The following is a 23,095-nucleotide window of genomic DNA, read 5'->3' as shown; positions in this document are numbered from 1 at the left end:
TGGAGACGCGGCGGGAGATTTCGTCACTTCCGCCCCCTCGGCGCCCCTACGAGACCGCCCCAACTAGGGTGACTCAGATCAATGTGCTGTAACAGATTGTCTTAAAACCTATTACATTTTAATTTATTATATTAAAATTACCTCTATTAACAATGATAACGTATATCGTCGCTTAACGAACCATAGAGAGGACCATGCGGGGGACTTATTTACAAGATCGAATCAGAAATAAAACGAACGAAAATAGCCATCATCTTAGCAGATTGGCAAGTTGATGTGGTAGAGGATAGGCTACGTAGCAAGTAGAACAGCTCCAGCAGCAGCGTTGCTGGAGCCTTAAAGTTCTGGATTGGAGACCACGGACTGGTAAGTGCAGCATAGGACGTCCGCTCTAAAGGAGGACCAACGACTTCCTTAAGGTCATCAGAAGACACTCAATGATGAAGATGATGATGGCTACTTACTTACTTATAATTAAGTAATCGTGACAATAATTAAACATTTTTTTATATTTTGTAGTATATAAATTTTTCGAAACTTTTTCACATGTCAAAAACAATATTACATACATGAATGAAGTACATAGGCTTTAATTTAGTTTTGTCAAACAAAATTGTGTTTAAGTCTGGGATGTTCATCTTTTTTAATTTCAAAATGTAAGTACTGTTACAACGCCTGTTTTTTTTTTGCAAAGTTTAAATTTTTAGGTAGCGAAAAAAAACGTTATGACAAAAAAAAATGAGTTTAATCTACAATGGAGTGTAGTAACGAATTCTCTGTAGTCAAGTGTCTTTATTAAATATGCAAAGCTTTCTAACAAGTCTGAGTATTCATATATTTTAAGTAATAATATTTATATAAAATGTTTTCTTAAAAAATCTCATGAAGTACATTACAATGGTCACCCTAGTGGCAGCCCTCGGGGGCGCTGTCCGCGTCGCTTTGTGTTGTGACGCGGCCAATGGCGGTATTTCGTTGTATCAAAGTGCTTCGGTTGTAATTTTTTTCGCAATTATCGAAACAGTACTACTGTTTCCGATGCATTTAATGTGTACGTATTATTATATAAAAAAAAGTCAACAGCAAACTGTTATGAAGCAAAATTTACTACAAAAGAATTAATAAAATATATTGCAATACAAATCCGAATTCTGAATATATACATATTATCATTTTAAAATAAAGATAAAACCCTTTAACACTCTACATTAGAAATTAAACATTATTAGAATTTAAATCTGAAAATACACGATTTAGAATTCATTAAAATAATGTAATAATAATCTCTATTTGATATAAAATAAAAACAAGACAAACAGGTGCTGTTAAGGACTAATAAAATAATAATATATCAAAGACAAACTGAAAAAGTTTTTAGTTGTAAGACTCCTTCAAAAACTGTTTAATTCTTTTCAAGTAGCAAAATATTGATAACAATTTTAAAAGGCTTGTAACAGTCCTAGAAAGGAGTTATATACTCTAGAATATACACATTACATTTTGAGAGCAGAGAACTGAGTAGTGGTACCTCAGCGATAGAGGATTAAGACTTGCGATCGTAGGTCACGGGTTTGACTACCAGAATACAATCTTTAGCATTTCACACTTTGAGTTGTATTAATTATAAAGGATTACAAGTACTCTCAAATAAGTTTCCAGAGGATGGATAGCAGCGTTCTCTACGTAACATAATACCACTCTGCGATTACCAACCTGCCTGAGTAGGGTGTCCATTATTGTATAGGGGATATATCTTTAGGGAAGGCCTATGCTTTGTAGAGGGTGTTTATGGGCCGAAACGAAGACATCCTAACAAAAACAGCATTAATATATATGCTATTTTATCTATACATACTTTATTTAGTAAGATATATGTATATTAAAGTTTTTACAATAATCAGTTACAACTTTTCTCATAAACAACGATCTTCACAAATATATTTTGTTTTTTAAATAAAGAATGATATATATATATATTTTTTAAATATAATCAGTTTTTGTCGTATGTAACTATTATTACAATTGATTTACTCGTATGTGTATAGTTTTAATTTTAAATGTCCAAACAAAATTTAGAATTGCCCTAGCTTCTATACATAATTTTTTTATATTTAATTCAATAATGACTTGCATTATTACTTTATAAACGATATAAGAGTTGGTAGTACTAATTGATTTTGTTTCTACAGTAGCTTCTGTTGCATAAATAATATAAAGTGCACTCACTGATGACATTACGTAGTGAAGGTAGAAGTACTCACCTGAAATAAAAACAACAGACGTTTAGAACATCGCTGAGTTTTCAAAGGTATCAAAGCAAATTCAATTGTGCGAACCTTGTCGAAATACGAATGGCGAATGCATAGCATGGGCATAGATCTCTTTACCTTGGACGGTATAAAACGTGTAAGCGAATATAGAGTTTCCAGTGTACACGGAACCGTGTTTTTCTTTTCGATCCCACAAGACAGTGTCAGCTTTGCACCGACGACGTCTTTACTCGAGATAATGCTACGTGAAAGCTAAGAAGGATAATGCGGTCAAGTAAATCTTTTCTTCTATGCATTTTCTACAAATGTTTGTACAGGATGGTTGGTTATAGGTGTGAAAATTTTAAAAGAATGAATAATATACAGCTCAATCGAGCTTAACGTTTAAAGTTATTACACCTATTTCTGAACATCCTGTATAAAGTGATCACGACAGGGCAATAAGATCTGCCAGTACAAAGACAGGGACAGATAATTAATTTTAAAAATAATAAGAATTCGAATTTTAAAAATGCATTTTCTTGCTGTATTATCTTTACGATATCTATTATTTTACAAATAATTATTTTTGGATAGGGTGTACGATATATTAATTAACAGCTATACTTTCACGCCTTTAAAGCCTTTACACTTACAACACATCACTCTATACATTTGTCGAAAGAATAATATTAACAAATACTATTTTCCTCCTAAAAAGAACTTTCCTAGTTCTTAACGAAAAGATGGAAAAAAATTGTGTGATTAATCTTCCCGTTTCTGACTCTTAGGCATAGTAACAAATTAGAAGTTTAATTTATTTATAAAGACTTCTTTATATACTCGTTAATTATTATATTATGTAATGAATGAAATGAGTAATATAAGATGTAAAGAATAAATGAAAAAATAATTGAATTCTGACAAAACCAATGTTATGCTAGTTATTCATTTGTGGATATCACTTTTAATCATAGTATAGGAAAATAAGCATATCTAAATTATTACAATATTTAATCCAAATTTAAATTTGAAGTAAAATTGATTACTGACCTTATTAAGACGAACATTTAATAATTATCTTAAATCCTGCTACACGTTAAACATGATGATTAAATTGAAATTATTTGTGTTTTTAAGTACAGATAAATGAATACATGTACCATATAAATAATAAATTTAAAACGTAAAGTTGAAGCGTGTTTTACTGCAACACGACTGACAAAACAATTGTAATATACTGGTCCAATACTATTATAAAAGATAAAATATATTTTTACGTGAAATAAACCGCGGAAGTAAGCCGGCCATTCACCTGAAGGGAGGAATGAATACCCACCTATAACAATACGCACTGCCTCTGAGAGTATCTACCGTGATTTTTTTATTAACTTTACTATTAATAAATAAAAATATATATTTTCCTAAAGATTTTCATAAATTCATGAACCTAATTCTCTTTGTGTCAATTTTGTGAGAGGTCCAAATCCGGTGAAATAGCAGTACGTAGTGGCCCGAGCCTAGGCTCTTTAGGAAGCCATCGAGCTTCGCTAGCTTTAAGTTTTAGGCCAGGAGTTCTACGCTCTCTGCCCCTTTCCCCTTACTCTCGTCGGATCTGCAAATGCCATTCGAGCAGCAGTTCCAGTATGATTATAAAAGTCATCCGACCAAATTCTCATATTTAAGTTTATCAAAACCAAGCTTTACGTTTAATGCATATTAGTACCCAAATTCCATTTGGTAATCACGCACTAGATAATATTTAGTAAGGAGATAATTTGTAAGGTAGGGATAGGAAACTAAACGGTGAATATAAAGGTATATTCATTGCATTATGCCTCCCTAAATTTCGGGTCGTTGGCTCTTAGCACCCAGCATTACTCCCTTCAACCAGTAGACCCTTATAGAATACCCTTATAAAGTAAGTTATGTCTTTTCTCTGATTATTGCGCTTTTCGAAAGTGAAAGATAACAAAACAATTCACGCGATTGATCCAAGTCTTCGTTAACGGGCACCACCGTCGTATTTCGATGTGTTGTATTATATATTTTTTGGAGTAATAGCTCATTAAAATTTTTTTTTTCAAGAAGGTGGGTTTTGACTGCACCTGATGCAGAAGATACTTAGAGTATTTGTGCAAGAGTGACGTATCATTATAATTTCAGTCGAAAGGCGACCATTGCTGTTCTTAAGCCTTCTTCATATATTTCCAATAGGACCGGTTAATCAGAGCCTACATCCGACGACAATTAAAGGTCGGTTGTTCACCTTCCGGGTATGTCCTAAGCTACGCTTGCAAGTCCGTGGTCTTCAGTCAACCATAAGGCCCCAGTCGCCATTTGTTTTGCTTGCTCTTTGCCTAGAGACTGGCGTGTAAAAGGAAGATTCTTCTTAAATTATTGTTAAAATTAATTATAACATTAAGGGTGATAAACGGTCCTTAATCTCAAAATTCAAACGTTTTATCAACAGTAAGATCGGACCGGCGTCCAACTTGTACCGCATTGAATGGGATATCCGAAGGGCTCTTTTGTGAGGCCGGGACAAAGCCATTGTTGAAGTAACGGATGGTTCGAGCGTTTTAGTCTTATTTTAATTTCATTGACCACCCTTTTGCTTTATTGTATCCACATCGTACAACGGTAGTACGATACTATTACTATGTACGGAGTAAGATGTAAAATTTAAACTGAGGGTGTCTGAAAAACAATGAACGCTGGTGGATCTTCCTTTATTAGACAGTAAAATACAAGTGGCTCAGAAATCAAATCAGTCATAGATATTGGTATTAGAGTTGTAAGACTTTAATACGCCAATGAGCCGGTCACTTCACTAGAATACAACACAAGAAAGTTACTTACCCTCTCTACTCAAGATTTAAAAAAATTGAAAGAAATTAATTATTCTAAATTTAGTGTCGAAAAAGGTTGAAAGAAAAAGAATAAATGCGATAGGGGTTTTATCGTCTGTGTGTAACATGTTGGACCATACTGTTAGTAATTAGCAATACAAAGCAAACAATTTCCCTTAAAAATGCTAATGGACAAGTCTATCCATATCATTCCAACGTCGAAGCCAAGTTCGCTACAAAACACAATCATCTTCATTCCGTGTAGCACCCTCGAGCATCCATTATAAAGAAAAACAAGGATTCCCCGCCGTTATCGCAGCCTTCCGTACAATTAAACGCCTCAGAGGCACTTCCTCCAATTTCCACTCCCAATATAACTTTCATTACGCTCCACAATAAAAGCCGTAGGTAGCTTCCACTTTGTCATTCAAACTTCGCTCCTTCGCATAATTGGATAAAATCCGTTGTAGAATCACGTGGAGATGGCATTAGAGGGAGCGTTTGTTGGGGCGGCGGGAACCGAACCAGTCGTTTGAGCAGAACGATATTTTTTATAATATTTATTTTATATCAAAGCGAAAAAGTTTTGTAATATTATTGAAAATGCATCTACATTCCTGCAGTAATTTAAAGAAAGTTATCTTCAAAAGTAACAGGTATACGGCAAAAAAAGGAAACTTATTTGAAAATTATATTATTTTTACACACAATATTGTTGATTTAAAGCTAGTTAGACAAATATTAAATATAAAAGAAGGCTGTGTTTGTTCGAAAATTCGTAATTCAGTTTAATGTTTAGAGGATTTAACTTGAATTCTGTTTTTTTCACGTAAGTGGTTTACAACCAGTAAGTTAGGTTTAGATGTACGAACGGAGGATTATGGTCTACACCAGCTTTAGCGGCTCAAACTCCACGAAGCGTGAACCTTAATTACATATTAATATGCATTAATTTGCTCATTTATTCATATTATTATCAATTTTTTACTACTTTTTACAGCAATTTTTTTATAACGTAACGCATATGACCACTCGTTAACGTTAAGAGAAAAAAACTAAAAGCTCAATATAATTGTAATTAAATTGACTGAAACGTCATGAGATACAAAAACTTATTGACAAATGGTGAAGTATGAGGTATATCCTGCTGAAGAACGCCTTAGACTCTGATAGAAATTAAAACTTTTTTTTACATTTACGTTTATTATTTATGACTTTTTGGCTCACGTTTTTGTTGAAGTTAAAAAAGTAAGTTTCTTAAACTAACTTAATGACGTTTTAACGATGTCCCATTTTTAAGATTATATTTAGTGCAACCACTTCCTCATTCCTATTGCTCTATGGGGGTATTTACAGGTTTTGCGATGGCAGTATAATATTATAATATGCAGAGGACGCTGGTGCCAAACTCCTGGAAAATTGTGAGCAATGGTAAGCCTATATAAATAATGCACAAAATGTGAATTATATAAGATTGTATCACGGTAATTGAAACTACGACTTACGATTGCAAGTTTTAGTCATCTATCTAATGGATTCAGGCGTTATTTTTGGGAAGTCCATCTTAAGTAAAAAAAAAGGATCAATATAAAGCTACTTAGGCGGAAGTTGCTGTATATTGATTCTTTTCTATCTCAGTCATCTACCAAAGCCCACACGTGATTCGATAGTCAAAATTCTTCAAAAAGAGAAAATTTGCGAACGTCGCCCTATGCTCTAATGTAATTAGTTCGTAGTTTAAATTTAATTGTATAATACAGTTAAAGTTCTAAGTAGTGTTATATCCCCAATCTCGCTTTATCCCCAAGGCGATGCTTTGGGCAGTAACACCTTAATTTGGTTACGAACACATCTTGCTGACATTTAGGAGGCACGTCGCGTCGGCGCTGACGTCACAATCACGTTACACAGGCGAAGCGAATCAACTTGATTGACGTATCACGACACTTGTAAAATATTAATTAAATTTATTGTGATATTATTAATAACATTATTGTGTCTTAAATGTCATATAATGATTTATAAGATTTTTAAACCCAGCGGTCTCGCAGAACAGATGACCGGTAGCAACTTAGGTTCTAGAGAAGAGATACTAGGTTATAGAGACAGAGTACTTTCTTTATTTAACATAGGGATAGATTACATCTCTTATCGGTGTCAAAATGAGTGTACTGTCTGTGCGAGTAATAAATGCTACAGACATGAGGAAAACAGAACAAAGAAACTCGGCGAAACTACATATATTTTATTAATTAATACAAAATAAAATAATTAATATTCCCTTCAGAACATAACCATAGGTTACGGAGAGAATTGGTCTCTTCCCGGATCGGTAACCGAGGCATAGAACGTTCACTCAAAGCGGACAGACGACCTTGTTAAAGTCATGGGACGACTCTGGTCGCAGGTCAATTCCAACTGGTCTTATTGGAAATTATTGGAAGATACAAATGTCTACCAGTTGAGCAGTAGTACTCAGCAGTAAAGAACTAAGACTTGTGATCGGAAATCGCGGGTTAGATTCCTGATACAATTTTAATTAATTCACACTTTGTTCATTAATAATAAAGAATTGCCACTGCTCATGAATAAGTTTCCAGAAGATTCTGCAGCGTCCTCTGCGTACCATAATACTACACTGCGATCGCCAATCCGCCTGCCACGCGTGGCGATGGCCTTACAGTGGGTGTCTATGGGCTTAAACGATGATGATGTATGAACAGACTTTGTTGTTAACAAGATCTTACAATGTGAGTATATAAATACTCAAATGCTGTTAACAATACAGACGCAATGGATCTATTTAAAGAGAATAAAGATTGTGAAATAGTGATACTGAATATGTAAGACATGCACATGTGTGTTGATATAGGACGAAAGACTGATATTGAATTGTAGTTATGCTCTTAATTAGAAGTGTTCTTCAGAAATTTTTTAAGTAATGAAAATTCATATACAGAAGTCATCGGGGTACTTTTAAAACCGACACGTTTAAATTGTACTCGATATAGACTAGAATAAGCGTGTAATATCACCGATGTTGAAACAATGACGTCGTCTTGGAGAGAATAAGAATTATAATCCACGACGTGGAACTATTGCGGACCGATTGCAGATCAAAACTGGTACAAAGGTCGTGTTCTTTAAATTATATGAAGTCGTGTACATAACGTAATTTATAGCTGTAGTAATAATTAGAAACAATCGCGTTCATCGTACCACTGTAATTATGCAGTGTACTACTGTAATTTTACAGTGTACCACCGTAATTCTACAACTGAATAATGTTATTCTATAGGGTATGTTTTAGTTAAAATAAGAAAGTGTGGAATTGCTGGAAAACTTAATTTATTATATGAATTAATCAAATGAGAGTTGCGAAATAAATGTGACGTGTTAGAATTTGTGCCATACCCCTCAGGGTTGTTCCGTCGGCGTACCTCACGCGAGGGTAGTACAATAAATTAAAGTTTAATTTTGTGTCGGTTTTCACACCGGCCTGAACTCATTACGGTGTTCTATTTATAGAATCAATTTCGCAACAATGTGGGACGTAGAACAACCGCCATTTTTATTTATACGTCGTAAGCTTGTTTCATTTTTTTGCATGTACTATATTGTAAACGAACTTGATTTGAGACGTGATCGCTTACGTCGAGGCTTATAAAAAGGCTGAAGGTCACTTAGAGAGCAATGGAGATAACCTATGCTTAGTTTTTTGGCTCGAAGAATTGGTTATCTGAAGAGGCAGTGGGAGGGGAACATCGCTCTTGGAAACGATGAAGGTTGGGGCCGACAGGTTTTTGGGTGGTGACCGCAAGCAGGTAAACGCGATGTGGGTAAATTCCCACAAGACATAGCTAAAATTTCTGGATGCCGACAATGCAAATCCTGGCATCGTGGCGATCTTTGGGTGAGGCCAACGCCTTGCAGTGGGCGTCAATCAACTAAGAATAATAAGAAGTGAACTCGATATGCGGTGTTAAGTACTGCAAACATCAAAGTTGAAACTTCTTAGGTAACTGCAGTCCTTGGCGGTAGAATTGTTTGATCACGTGTTTTTAACTGACGATGAGTGATTTCAAATTAAATTAGGAATGTCTTTATTCAAGTGGCTCATTTATACGCACTTACTGAAATCGTGTAATATTTTAACATTATTAGAAATAAGCTGCAACCGGATGAATCCTGATCTTCTGCGAAGAGCTAGCTTGAAACTCAACAGTTGCTCTTTTTGAATTAAGTGTAAAAATTGTATATGTATATACATTATAATATCAAGCATGTAAAATGAGAAAATAAACAATGATGATCCACTAAAAACTCTTAAATGTTTTATTATTATAATTTTAAACTAAAAAAGGAGGTCTAACATGTATTATGAAACTTAATTATATATGCGTACACCCAAACCCGAAATTTAGGCGTTGCGAGTTTATTTATATTTCTTGTATTTATCATACGTCTGTCACTATTTTTATAAAAAAATTTAAATTTTGGCGCATAAATAATATTTAATACGCTGTATAGCATCGTATTGTAATAAGTAGAGCGTGCAACAACAATAGGGTATGGTAACACGTCTCACCCAATAAAACAATAAAAGTAGTTTTGATTCTAAGCGCATTGCGTTTATAAATGACTCAAGAGTCTTGAAGTTCTGTACCACTCCATTGTACAGGATGTTTCGTTATAGGTGTAAAAGTTTTCGAGGGGTGAATTAATAGATTATTTGCTGTCAATTAATATGTGGTACCAAGCTATTTAAAAACCAGTGATTTCAAAAATAATGGATTACGTAAAAAACCGTTTTCAAAATTTGGATTACTACAAATTAAAATTAATAATTGTTGCAGACTGAGATGCTAGAAATTATTAGCCTGTCGCATTTAAGAAAAAATTAATGTACCCTCATAATGTTGACTTCATATAAAGTGAATGGAAATAAATGTAAAAGTTATATAAAATGTATATCAGTGTATATAAGCTTATACAATGATATACACCCTGTATACGTTAGTACAGTCACCCAATTAACAGATCCCATATAATGCCTCCTTTTAACAAAACATAATCATAACAAAGGGTTCTAGGATAATTTAATGAGCACACACAACTCTAAATCTTATTTCTGTATTGATTAAGGCTGTATTTGCATTTCAAACCACCTGTCTTATTTCGTTATGACAATACGAATCACGAAATTTTCCCGCCGAAAACCTAACATGAACGATATACTCAATTACAGGCACAAATATCGTTAATAAGTCGGTGGGAGGCCCTATTGTGTTATAATTATTTAACAAACTGTTTTTTTTTCAAAATAATTATTATCTAATATTTCGTTAAGATAATTTTTTGTTTTTAATTTTTATATGAAATAGACTAGTGGTTTAAAATGAATTGTAACTGCGTACTAATAAGGTTCCAGTCGAATTTAATATTCGTATTCTGTTTAGAGGCTGTAATTATTTAGAATTTATATGTTATCAATAAGTTTTGATTAATAAGAATTTAATATATATATATATCTGGATATAAAATGTTTCAATGCTAGCTATTTTATTCTGTCGTACTTTTTTGGGACTGTCCCGTTGAAAGCAATTCACATGGAAGCAGTAGCTTTGACTCCACTTATGGTACATTGCGTACGAATCGGAAACCGCGCAGACAGACGGTACAGTGGCTGTGAATGGAACGCTCTTAATAAAGAACTATTGGATAAAAAAAATTCACATTAAGGTTTGTACGCTAACTGTATTTGCGAGCGATTGAATACCATTTCAACTGAGTTTTGTACACGAAAATGTAAAGGTCTAGTTAATGGCTTAAAATATTTGAAGAGACCAAGTTTCCTTTTTGGATATTTTGGATAGTTATCGTGATGTTAGTAAAATGTATAATATATAATTGGCTTTTTTAGTTTACTGTCACGGATTTACACTGTTCTGTCGTTACTCGTAGCATTACCGTGTCTGAGATGGGCGATCACTGCGACTTTTTGGACTTCCAATTCGAAGACACCCTGCTCACATGTTTTGAAGGTGTACGCTTTATGGACTGATCATATCTTTAACTATAGAATGTCAACAATATGACCGGTTGGAAGCTGTTTGCAGTCAGCGTCTTCCGTCTCAGTCTGTGGTCTTAACCCAAGAACCTTTAGACCCCAGCGTCTATCTGTTCTTTGCGCTTTGGTGTCTTCTACCACTAATCTTCATGAAGTGATTAGGAACTTAGGGTCTTAAGAGACTGCGTCTTTGATTCAGTAAATGGATTCGAGGGTCAAAAAATGAAAATAAGTTTCGATCAGTTGTTACATTAGTGAAAGTGATTATGTCGGTATTTAAACAAATTAACGTGGGTTGTTAGGACCGAAAAGTTCTTATGTGACGACCCGCTAGCCAGTAGGCGTAGCGTGGGTAGACACACAATTAAGTGGACCGGCAACAAAGTTAAGATTGTGGAATGTCATTGGATGGAGGCAGCACATGACTGGTCATCAAGGTGATTTTTGGGAAGAGACCTATGGTCTGCAGTGGGTGTGACAATAAAAAGCAGTTATGTAATTTCTTAGCACGCATAATATTTATTAGTGCTGGAATTTAGAGCCGCTCATATGCCGGCTCTCGTCGCTTTTATCTATGTAAGCATAAACAAAAAAATCTACGTTACGTTTCAAGTTTATTTTAGGGCAATAAAAGAAAAGGCCGACTGTGTAACTAAAAAAAAAAAGACGTTCCGTCTATAACATCTGGTTTATGTCGGATAGGTTGTAAAGGAACCGCGTCTAAAAACTTAGCTACTCTAAAATTAACTATATCTCAAGATGAACGATGCTTTAAATACTTACTTTTATCTACAAAAATCGACAGTAAATTATATATTCATACATTTACTTAAAATAACAATTTTTTAAGATCATTGGTGGGTATTTCAGGAAGCTATTTACATAAATACTAAGACAGGTTGAGATAATGGCTTGACAATGTAGAATTATATTTTTAGTACATTTAAAGCTATGAATGTACAGCTTATTTGCCAGCAAAAACCTATAAGTTTTTCATTACTTTATTTTCATTATTACTATGTTGGGTAATTAAACAACAACATATAAAAACATAATTATTTTTGTCGTGTCATATTAAAATGCGGGTATTTTTATCTGATATCGGATATCGCTGATATACGTGTATAGTGCTAGACCTCGAAATTACAAAAGACATTACCCTTGTTACAATATGTAAGGTTAAGAATACAGCTCATCATTCAAGTCCAAAAGCAAACTGTAAAAAAAAAAAACAAGTTTTATATCGTCATATCAGCCGATAGATGACCACTGCAAGGCCCAGACTTCCTCTAAAGGTTGCCACGACGACCGGTCTTGCACTGCGTTCATCCAGCGACTTCAGCAATATCATCGGCCCACTTGGTGGAGACCCACTTATGCCACGTAGTCTTATATGCACATGTGATATTCTTGAACGTTGTTCATAACTTTAAACCAGTGATTCCCAAAGTGGTCTAAATCGACCCCTAGGGGTCTATGACAACCTGAAAGGGGTCTACGTCAGCGAAAAAAAATTTAGGTGTCCATGAAATGAAAGTGGGGGTCCACGATAGTGGATCTCAACACATACACCGATAGTACTATCTTATAATATCAAAACATTTACATTATTTATAAAAGTACCTATGAAGTAAAAAAAAATTATTATTAATGTTTATAAAATTGTGTAAGTTGTAGGATGTTGGTATTCGCTTTGTGGTCGCAATACATTTTGAACTTGTAAAAACCTGAGAGTCGCAGTCTCAGAGCTTCGCTACCTTTACCTTGCACTGACTTGTTCAATTCGTCACTCTATAAATACAATAAATTTACAGGAAGTCAATATCAGGTATGTAGGGGGTCTACCCAACACGGAAAAACATGGCAAGGAGTCTACGACACATAAAAATTTTGGGGAACTCTGCTTTAAACCATTATAAAACATATAATACATTTCAGTATTGTCCAGAACAGTAACGAAAAAAAAAATTAAACAGTAAAATGAAATTAACCCGGCATAAAATCCCCGGGAAGTAATGCAAATATCCATTCATTTTAAATGCAAGAGATTTATTCCTCTTGAAAAAAAAAATTAAAAGCTAATTAGAAAAAACTAGAAGCGTCGAGGGCTGAATATGAAATATGCAGATGTTTAAACCATACAATTTAAAAATGTTCGCGCACGGTGAATAGGGGGCGAATATGTCCGTTTCATATTTTCATCTGGAATCCTTTCAAAGACCGGTAAACTTTAAAATGATTTCCAATTTACATATATACCGGCGATATTCCAAATTTAAATTGAACGTACAAATTTATTATAAGGTATGTAATCGGGAAAGGCACGATTCACAAGACGCACACGTGATATTTAAAAAAAGACGGCTTGACGTTTGTTTACCTACCTCCATCTTTCTACCACTCACACTTGAGGAAGTAACTAATACTTGACGTGCATAAAATCAAAACATTCTTTAATAAAAAAAATAGACGTAGTTGTTCCTACAGGAAGCTACCACCGGCTCGGAAGGCAGTTCTGTTGAGAAAAGCTGCCGAGAAACGTAACAATTGCTCTTTACATGTACATTACAGTTTTGTAAAGAGTGCTTGACCGAATAATTAGTTTACAGAGGGAGCATCAACAACATCTAATTCTATACATTAACATCAGTATAGTACTCGGGGTAAAATAATGTTTTTCAATAATATTTTTAATACCGATTTTAAACTTCTCTGGTGGCAGATCTGAAATTGTTTGTGGATTTTTATTATACACATCATTTACATGAAAACTACGAGCGTACCGCTTATTTTTAATTTATATCTTTCGCTACATTTTAAATAATGTTTGACGTTTTTGCGGACAAACAAAACATTATAAAAATATATATTGTGACACAACCATAAGGCATACTATAAAAACATATTCAAAAATAAACGAGAAAAATATAAAACATTAAATTTGGTTTTAATACAAACGAATTGAATAAATCTAATGACTTCGTATTGATATATATAAATAGATAAATATCATCATCATTTCAGTCGTAAGCTGTCCTGTGCTGGACACACACCGCACAATTTTTTGAAAGAAAAAAAAAATTGACGAGTTCGTCCGTCCAACTTTTAATTAAATATTCTAACTATTTTTTGGAATGTTTTTTGTATGTTTAAGTTTATGAGCTTTAAAAGTGTGGTGAATTAAATAATTTCGTCAGCCATTTATCGGTTGTCACAAATAACAAATTGTTTCTCAAGTGAGGCAAATACATTAATAACTGAAATAAATCATAGTAGAGGTGTTACTATGGAAGCCGCCTTGGCCCCCGCATTTCCTCGCGTTGCGTTATAAATAACATTTGCCGCTACATCGCCAGTTAATTACAGATTAATTAAACCGTTTTATTTACAATGTTAACTTTAAACGACCCGCCGACCGTTCGCTTACAGTTATCAATTAATTAATAGACTATTAAATAACTATTAACAATTACGAGAAATTAATACAAATTTGCATCGACTTTTCATTGTCCTTATTGACTTTCATTCCTATCGTTAATGTTGGCGATAAATTCATTTACATATTCTATACCTTAATGATAAAGCACCTATTACCGCGGTAATGTAAATTGGAATTAATTATCGATGCATCAAATTTTTGTAATTTATTCTACAACGATTTATTGTAATAATATGTCTACTAATGAGAATGAGTAGTCATATCTGTAACTTCCTACACTTATAAAGTATATCTTTGAAATCATTGGCAATGATGTCGCTTGAACATATTGTTTGCATTTAAGTTATAACTAAAAGAAAATGTAAGTACATAAGTCAGTATTGTTAAACGTTTGCTTACAATATGTATTGTTGTGTAGTTTCTTCCTGCTTCTTCTCCACAACAATGCCAATAAGAGTGAAGGTGAAAATAAAATAGATAAAAAATGAATAACGATCAAAAAGAGTTCTGTTAAAAGTACCAGTTGAATAAATAAATCTCATCTTAGAAAGAAATGATTTCTAATGTCATGAGTGAAAGGAAAAACCAAAAAAGGATATAATACGAAAATGGATAGTGTAAAGGAGCGTATAAACCGAAGAAGTCACAAAAAGGACGAGAAGATAACTGAAGATACGTCCGCGAATGACGGTTGCATGGATGTTTCTAGAAATAATATCCATAAAGACGAACCGTTTCATCTTTGGATATTTATTACAATCACTGTGGTGATTTTAAACCTGACATTTAGGTGTCTAAAATTATTGTAATTACGCATTGCGTTTCTTATTAAAACCTCTTGAAGGTGACAACTAAATGCTGTTTATGCGTTTTGAGACGTGTTTCAATCACAAACACATCTAATCACGTAGTCGTAAAATTTTACAATTTCAACGTCAGATGTTTGTATCATTTATTTTCCCTTCCATATGTTCTGACGAGAGGTAAAATATTTTTATGCTTGATGGGTTCTCTATGGAGTAATAACAATTATATTTACTAGCGAAAGCATTACGTAAAAAAAATTAAATCTAGAAGGTAGAATTCTAATACATAAGGAATGTTTATTTAAAACTACTCTACGCAATCGTATAAAAGTAAAGGATGAATGTATAGCTCTAATCATTAAAAAGCTTTAAAGCTTTTACGCTTTTACGCCTATTTCCAAACATTTTGTATAAACTGATCACTTTGCGACTAGTCTACCTTATGGAAGTACAAAGTCTGCAGTTACAGATAGTAAATAATAATTAGTTTCAGTATAAAGTAATTGAAATTATGCATTTTTTGCTTTATTAACATTACACTATGTATTATTTTTAAAATTATTGAAAAAAGTGAACTAAAAATTCTTGAATTGCCAATAATAGATAGGATTAGAGGACAACATCTTTACAACTCTGGGTTCTTTGGATCATAAGGTCGTAGTGTACAAATATTTTGTAGTTTATAAGAAGCTGCAAGAGTTATTACTCAACACACAACTGTAATCGCTCAGAGTTTTGAAGGAAGATGTTATGTTTAACGTAAATTCAGTTTTGGCTACAATAGCAACGATGACAGAATGTACTGTCGTGAAAAGTGCAAATACACCTAGACTGCAATACAGCCGCATGATTTCTGAGAAATTAAAAATCGCCAGTTAAAATATACGGTATGCCCAGTATGGTGAGTTTAAGGTCAATTTTTTTTTAATTCACGCAAATAATGGTGTAGATCCGGTATACGATTTACAAAACAGTATCAATACGAACATTTTATCCGCAAGACATCCACTGCTGAATATCCCTTGGAAATTTCCAATAGGACCGGTTAAAAGTGGTCTACATACTGCATCTTTTCACCAAATTGTCAAACAATATAAAACAGTATATTACATATTAAAAATATTAAAAAATAAAGATAAAACAGTGTAGTTTAGCCTTGATGGAAGCTTTCGTCATTCGTCCGTTGAATCTCTCTCTGTGTAGTGACCTTGAATCCATATGACAGTCGTCACATATCTCCTGGCAACGTAGTTTGCAGCTCATGGTGTACAATATGGCAATTTCCCAGTGCGGGAGTAGAGCGGATTCAAATATTCATCCCGCGCCCGCTAAATGCGTAATGAGTCGCGGCGAAGTTCGACAGTTTGCGAGCTAAATGCGCAATAGTTTACAACTCGGCGGGTCCATTTTTAATGAATTAACCCCGTGTTACACGATTATTAAGCCGACGGAGTCATTCCGTTTTATTTAGTTTGATTTAGTTGCGTTGAAATTAATGTTTCCAGCGATTAAACGCTTTTATCAGGATAATACAGTTTTTGTTTATTTATTTTATGCTTTATTGTTCTCTGCTAATTCATGAAATAGATTTGTCAGATCGAATCAGCGTTTTCCGCGCTAATTGACTTCATATTATACTCAATAAAGAATTATAGCTAATTAAAACTACCTACAAACTAGCTCAAAGATTTGAAATGATAAACAACTACTATCTGTGAATACTTTGTGGCATATTATCTATAGAAGTCGAGAACCTCCGATCTATCCCTGTCCCTTTTCATTCCTGTTAATTATTATTGATGTCCTAGTCTCTCGCAACACTCGCGATGTAAGTAATATCAAGAATTTGGTCGGTTTTAGAAAGTTTGTAAGAAAAAGACCACGAGGAAAAACCAACTGAAGAAAACAGATTACACAACAAACATTTTGTCGAAGTATGTAAATAATTATTATATCCCAAATAGAAAAGAAAAACGTTAAAAGAAGAAAGGTATCCAAGAAAGTATCAAAACCGAGCGGTCTCACGTCTCTCAGCATTGAGGAATACGATGAAAGGAGTAAAATTTCTAAATATTAATTTTCTTAAAAAGACATTACATTAATGTACATTATTATAGAACCGCGTCACAAAAGCTACTGGGTGCTCGTAACATAAAGATAACACTCCACATGTAAACAGAAAAACGTCGCAACTTTAACCAGAATTCTAAGGGACCGAAACCGCTTTGTACCGCAGAGGCTCTGTGAACACTTTCGCCGTCACATAATGAATTTTACTGTGATGAATATAAAGCACAAAGTTCTGTGGCAGCTCAATTCAATGTATTAATTGTACAATCACGGCCTACGTAAATATCGAAACCCCATCGTTTTGTTTGAATAATAATTATTAATGTTAAATTTTGCTGGAACAATGGCCTTTAGGAATTGAAAATTCTTGTTCGACGCGCAAAACTAATTTACTAACTAGTTACGCGTACATGGTTAGAATAAACTTTTTGGGGTGAACAAAAGATGTCTGGTTAAGGTACAGGAATGAAGAACACGAATAGGGACACGCACAGTAGTTCGTCCATCCAGTTGGTGAACCGATGACCTTGTTAAAATAGTCAGAATTTTCAAGCTGCTTAATGAAACAGTGGTGTCTTATTGGAAATCTTCTCCAAAAAAGAAGAGACCATATTCAGCAATGGACGTGCTAAAGGCTGAGGTTCTGATGATGATGATAAAAGACTAAGGTTCGGTTCTTCTTTTTATAATGCCAGTTGACATCCAAGTGAGCTATTTAGAGCTAATCGCTCGTTTTAGAGCTAATAATAGACTTTCTTCTTCAATTTACCTGGTTATTCAATACTGACGGTTTATCAACGTGATTTGGCTGGCGCTATATTTTTGTGATTGTCAACTTATGTTAATTTACATTATCAGTTTCATTATAATAGAAGGCTACCAATTTCTAAGATAGATAAAGCTGATGCTCTGTGAAGTAACTGAGTCGAATAAAGTTTTGAACGTGAGAGACTACATGAGCCTTTTTCCATCCAATGAGCACAAAAAGCGATTATATTAGGTGAAAGACATTGGAGAAGACTTATAAGGTGCCGTGTTAATCATCTGACAATGGTACCAACCTCCAAGTATCTCAGTCTTCTTTGCAGAAAACTTGAAAATGTTGATCATGACTGGAAAAGATGTTACTATTTCACGTTTGCCATTAAGAGCATCATTCTTTATCTTCTAAAATGAAGGTTGTTAGTGTTTTTCCGTTGATTAGTCATCCATCGGTTATTTTGGTCACGAAGTCCATTTTTAGACTCGCTTGCGAATTTTATTTCTACCTTCTGAACTCTTTTTGTCAACTTTTTCAGTCATAATCTACACCTTCAGAATGAATTCTACAAAGTTACAGATACAATAGGAGCGAAATAGATAGAAGATAGAATAAAATATAAGTTAAATTATTATAGAAGAAATTGTTACCAGTAGTCATCTAGAACGAAGTGAAGAAAAAAGTGTATGAATGAATCTATCATTCCAAATTCAGTTGAACAAAGTGTCCGGATCAATTTACCCGTAACCTACGTGACCTACAGATATCTAGTTAAGGAAGAACCCTATTTGCGAGCGCCGAGTATTTTGTTTAAAGTTTTCCCCCGCCGGGCTAGTCACATCTTATGTTGTAACTTATTCTCGATGTTATGGTAAAACCATAACCAAATGCATGTTTTATACGCGTAATAATATTTATTTCTGTTTAAGTTATATACGTAACACTTTGTCCGTAGGGCACTGGAAATTACTGGGAGATGGGCAAATGATCAATCGATTTTCATCCAACTTAAAGTTAAATAATTATATTTAAACACATTGAAGACTTACGGTACAGAAACGTTGTTTGTTATACTAAGCCTCATTGGTAAGGTAAGGTAAGCCTTCAAGGTCAGAAGAAAGAAAGGCAGAGATGCGGAGAGGAACGATAGGCCTTATAGTTCTGGAGAGGAAATGGTTTCCAACCGGTTCTATTGGACATATGTTGGGGAAGCTTATGTCAAACAGAGGACGTATTATAATTACAATAGATCTATTTGTGATTTTGTATCTTACTTTTCGTAGGACGAGAAGTGTATAACAGACGGTAACAAACCCATTACACTTCGTTATATTAATATATAAAGACGTTTAATATCACTGAAAGTTACAAGCATTTGCATATTTCTTAGAACCAAATTAATTTTTTACTTCAACTTTATGGTCTTAATTTTGATAATATTATAACCACGATTTCAAGTCCGTCTATAAGAGCTCATATATTATCATCAAAAGTCAAGGTTCTTAGCTTTAGAAATAATATTAATTCTACTAGCGTATCCCCTTTCCGTCGACTAGTCGTCGATAAAAAAAATTCCCTATCTATCCATTGTCTTTCCGAGCCCTTCAAAAGTCCTAGTGTGACCTTACTTCGGATCTTTGTGCCCTTGAATATTTGTAGCCATCTTACTACGAATTTAAGTCTTACTGAATGATATTAATGACTATTTTTGATTAAACGATTCAAGAAAATACATTTTTGATACAAATTCGATATCATGCGAACAGGGGAAATGGTGAATGAAATAGAAATCCTCTCTTTCATTGGTAACTATAATCTAGTGGATAGCTATTTATAAAAATCTGTTACATTAAAAACGTACACTGGAAATTATTTCTTTGTTTATTCTAAAGCTGACACGTTACTTTAGATTTTTTTCAGCGTCGATAAAGTTTTTTTAATCGATATAACTATACATAACAATAATTTTGTCTTTTATCATCAGTCTGGTGATGTTCCGTTGGAAAAATTCCCTCAAGAAGAGTATCATTTGTAGATAGAGAGTGAGATTTGCTTTCTCTGTCTTTTTAGTACCTGTTCGTGCTGGCTTGTTAGACCGCATTAAAAGTAAAAACAAAAATCTGTGTTCTATATTTAATTTCCATTCGGTACCAGCTGAGAGGTTAATTCTGTTATCATTTAAGCTACCTTAAAATTTAAAAGAAAAAGAACAATTTGTATATTATATATTGACAAAGCAAAATGTATCTTAAGCCGACGTACTTACGTTTCGATATCGTTGGAGCGATATCTAATTCATGGTCGGCCGGCGTGCCTCGTCCTTCCGCGAACTCAGTGCAATATTCTGTAACAAAGATAAATGAAATATGAAGAAATTTTATACGAAAAGTTTAACTTTTTATATTTATACATATTAAAGATACAAAAAATGCGATAAATTTGATTAAAACTGTAACTAATTCATTTAACAACAACTAATTCACATCGGATAAGTCTTTACCAAAGATAACTGCGATGATCGGTCTTGGACTGCCCAAAAGTTTTGTGTGCTAAATAAATTAATTTAAACGTTTATTTATTTTATTGTTCGTCGTTACAGCCTACAGGCGCCCACTGCAGGATAATAAGCCTTCGCCAAAGATTTGTGTAGAGGGATATACCATAATCGCCAATAGCTTGACGGACAAGTTGGCGATGGTATGATATATAGTAAGCAAAGACCACTGATGCCCGTTCTTCGGAAACGTGTTTATGAGCATTGGTAATTGTATATAATTGATGCATTAAGTGTAAATTATATTATATTGTATACTATCAATCGTGAATTCAAACCGTGATTATCGTCTGTGTAGACAAATATTTATAACTTAAAAACAAAAAAAACTGTTATTGATGCAAAATCAAAGTTACAGAACTAATAAAGTTACAATTTCAGCATTTAAAGTTTTGTCATTCGAACAAAGAAAAGACACGGATTGATCGGAAAGTTTCCAAAACTTTCTACTTAAGTAAAAACTTTGGATGGAATACAGAAAGTGGATAAGTAATTTGTATAGTGTATTATATTTGACAGTCGGGTAAATTAAATGAGATTTTTTAACAAAGTTGTACGCTTTTATATTTAGAAAGTAATTGACTGGATTTTTAGTTAATTAAGCTAAATGACTCACAAAAATAACTCGATGTAATCCGGGTAAACTACTGTTAAACATAAAAAGTATGACTGTAAAAACATTCTATAATGATTTAATAAATCTAAACACGTTTAGTTGTAAATTATGCTACTAGATCATGGAGATCGCAACCAAATAATAACAATATCATCTGTCTATCGAAATATTAAACCATAAACAATTTTATTCTCCATATTCTTTCTATGAAATCCTTACCCATTTTTACAGAAGGAATTAGCTACAACTCATGTTTACTTGATTATATAGATCATACTGTAGTTTGCGATCCTAGGTCGCGGGTTCGATTCTTGGGATAAAATTTTATACAATTCATAATTTGTGCATTCATTATATAGAATTGCAACTCCTCACAAACAAGTTTCCAGAGTTTGAGCAGCAGTGTCCTCTGCATACCATAATACCACACTGCCATCGCCAACCCGCCTGCCAAGCGTGGCGATTATGGTATATCCATCCATAAATATTTTTTGGGAAGACCTAAGCCTTCAGTAGGCATCTATAGGTTGAAACGACGACGGGTATACATTCATAAGACCAAAGGTGTTAATTTAAAGAAAGTACTGAGCTCTAACGGCCAAGATTTATAACAATGAACTGAAAAAAATTGAATATCAAAAATCACAATCACAATTTAAATCAATATATAGACTCAAAGGAATAATGCTTCCTCTATATGCTTATAAATGTCGCCACAATATACCTTCAAACAAGTGTTGTTGTTATTGCCTGGCTAATTCTGGAATGTGGCAGAAGAAATGCATTCCAGCAACACTGAAAGGATTGGTGGATACATCCTGTTTGATTGCGATCTTCCGTGGTCTTGAATATATATATAATTGCGTTCAATTTAGCTGTTGTTATTGTCGTCTAGTCGTCCGGAACGCCGACAACGGCGTCTCCCCGCGACGACGTTTGAATGTAAATGTTCGGTTGATTATAATTTATTCTTATGAAAGGTTTTCATATATATAATGTAATTATCTCTCAATATGTTTATCTGATTTATGCTTACCTAAGTATATTAAACTAGTAGCGTATGTGTACTTATGAAAGTTATAGCAACATAAAATTTTATTATAATTAAAAGGGTTAATGCGTTAATTATTTTAATATGCGTTATAAGTGCTGGTCTGTTTATATAATAAATATGACGGTTACATTACTTATAACATGAAACGTTATACCTTCTGTCGTTTTATTATGCAAACAGGGCGACCTATTATATCCTTATTTATTCATTACTCTTTCGCCCCCCTAATGAAAAGGTAAATCTTTGTCGTATGTCCATAGCATTATATACCAATCATTTTATACTACTAACCTTATATTGACAAGTTTGAATATCATATTCATTGGAAAACGTGAAACCTATATAAGGGAATAAAATCGGTTCGTTCTGATGGCATCATCATAAATTCAGCAGCAGGACAATCACTGATGGACATAAACCTGCTCAATACTCTGTGTTTGGCACTAATCGGTGTAACATAACTCCTGAAGATGCCCCGTGGAGGGGTGAAACACGTGGTGGTGGCGGTTGTGTGATTCGCATTGTTTGCCGCATACTCATTTATCAGCGGGCTGGCTGGCGGTGCACTTTATTGCACGACTACCACTGCATATGCGGAAGTGGCTAATTATTGGTCCTTTTCTTA

General features: G+C 33.8%; 1 protein-coding gene across 7 annotated transcripts in view; it reads right to left on the bottom strand.

Annotated features, from left to right (window-relative positions):
* The window catches only part of brat (brain tumor), a 312,278-nt gene that overhangs the window by 86,184 nt on the left and 202,999 nt on the right, over positions 1-23,095 (bottom strand). For all 7 annotated transcript variants that reach the window (XM_068767146.1, XM_068767147.1, XM_068767148.1 and 4 more), the window contains one exon: positions 20,513-20,590. The gene's annotated coding sequence lies outside the window, so the exon portion shown is untranslated. The remainder of the gene's footprint in view (positions 1-20,512; positions 20,591-23,095) is intronic.

The sequence above is a fragment of the Battus philenor genome, unplaced genomic scaffold (assembly GCF_028537555.1).
Source record: "Battus philenor isolate CCGP_79_NKW_IND1 unplaced genomic scaffold, ilBatPhil1.0.hap1 SCAF_22, whole genome shotgun sequence".
Taxonomy (NCBI): domain Eukaryota; kingdom Metazoa; phylum Arthropoda; class Insecta; order Lepidoptera; family Papilionidae; genus Battus; species Battus philenor.
This window is presented reverse-complemented; position numbering and strand designations above follow the sequence as displayed.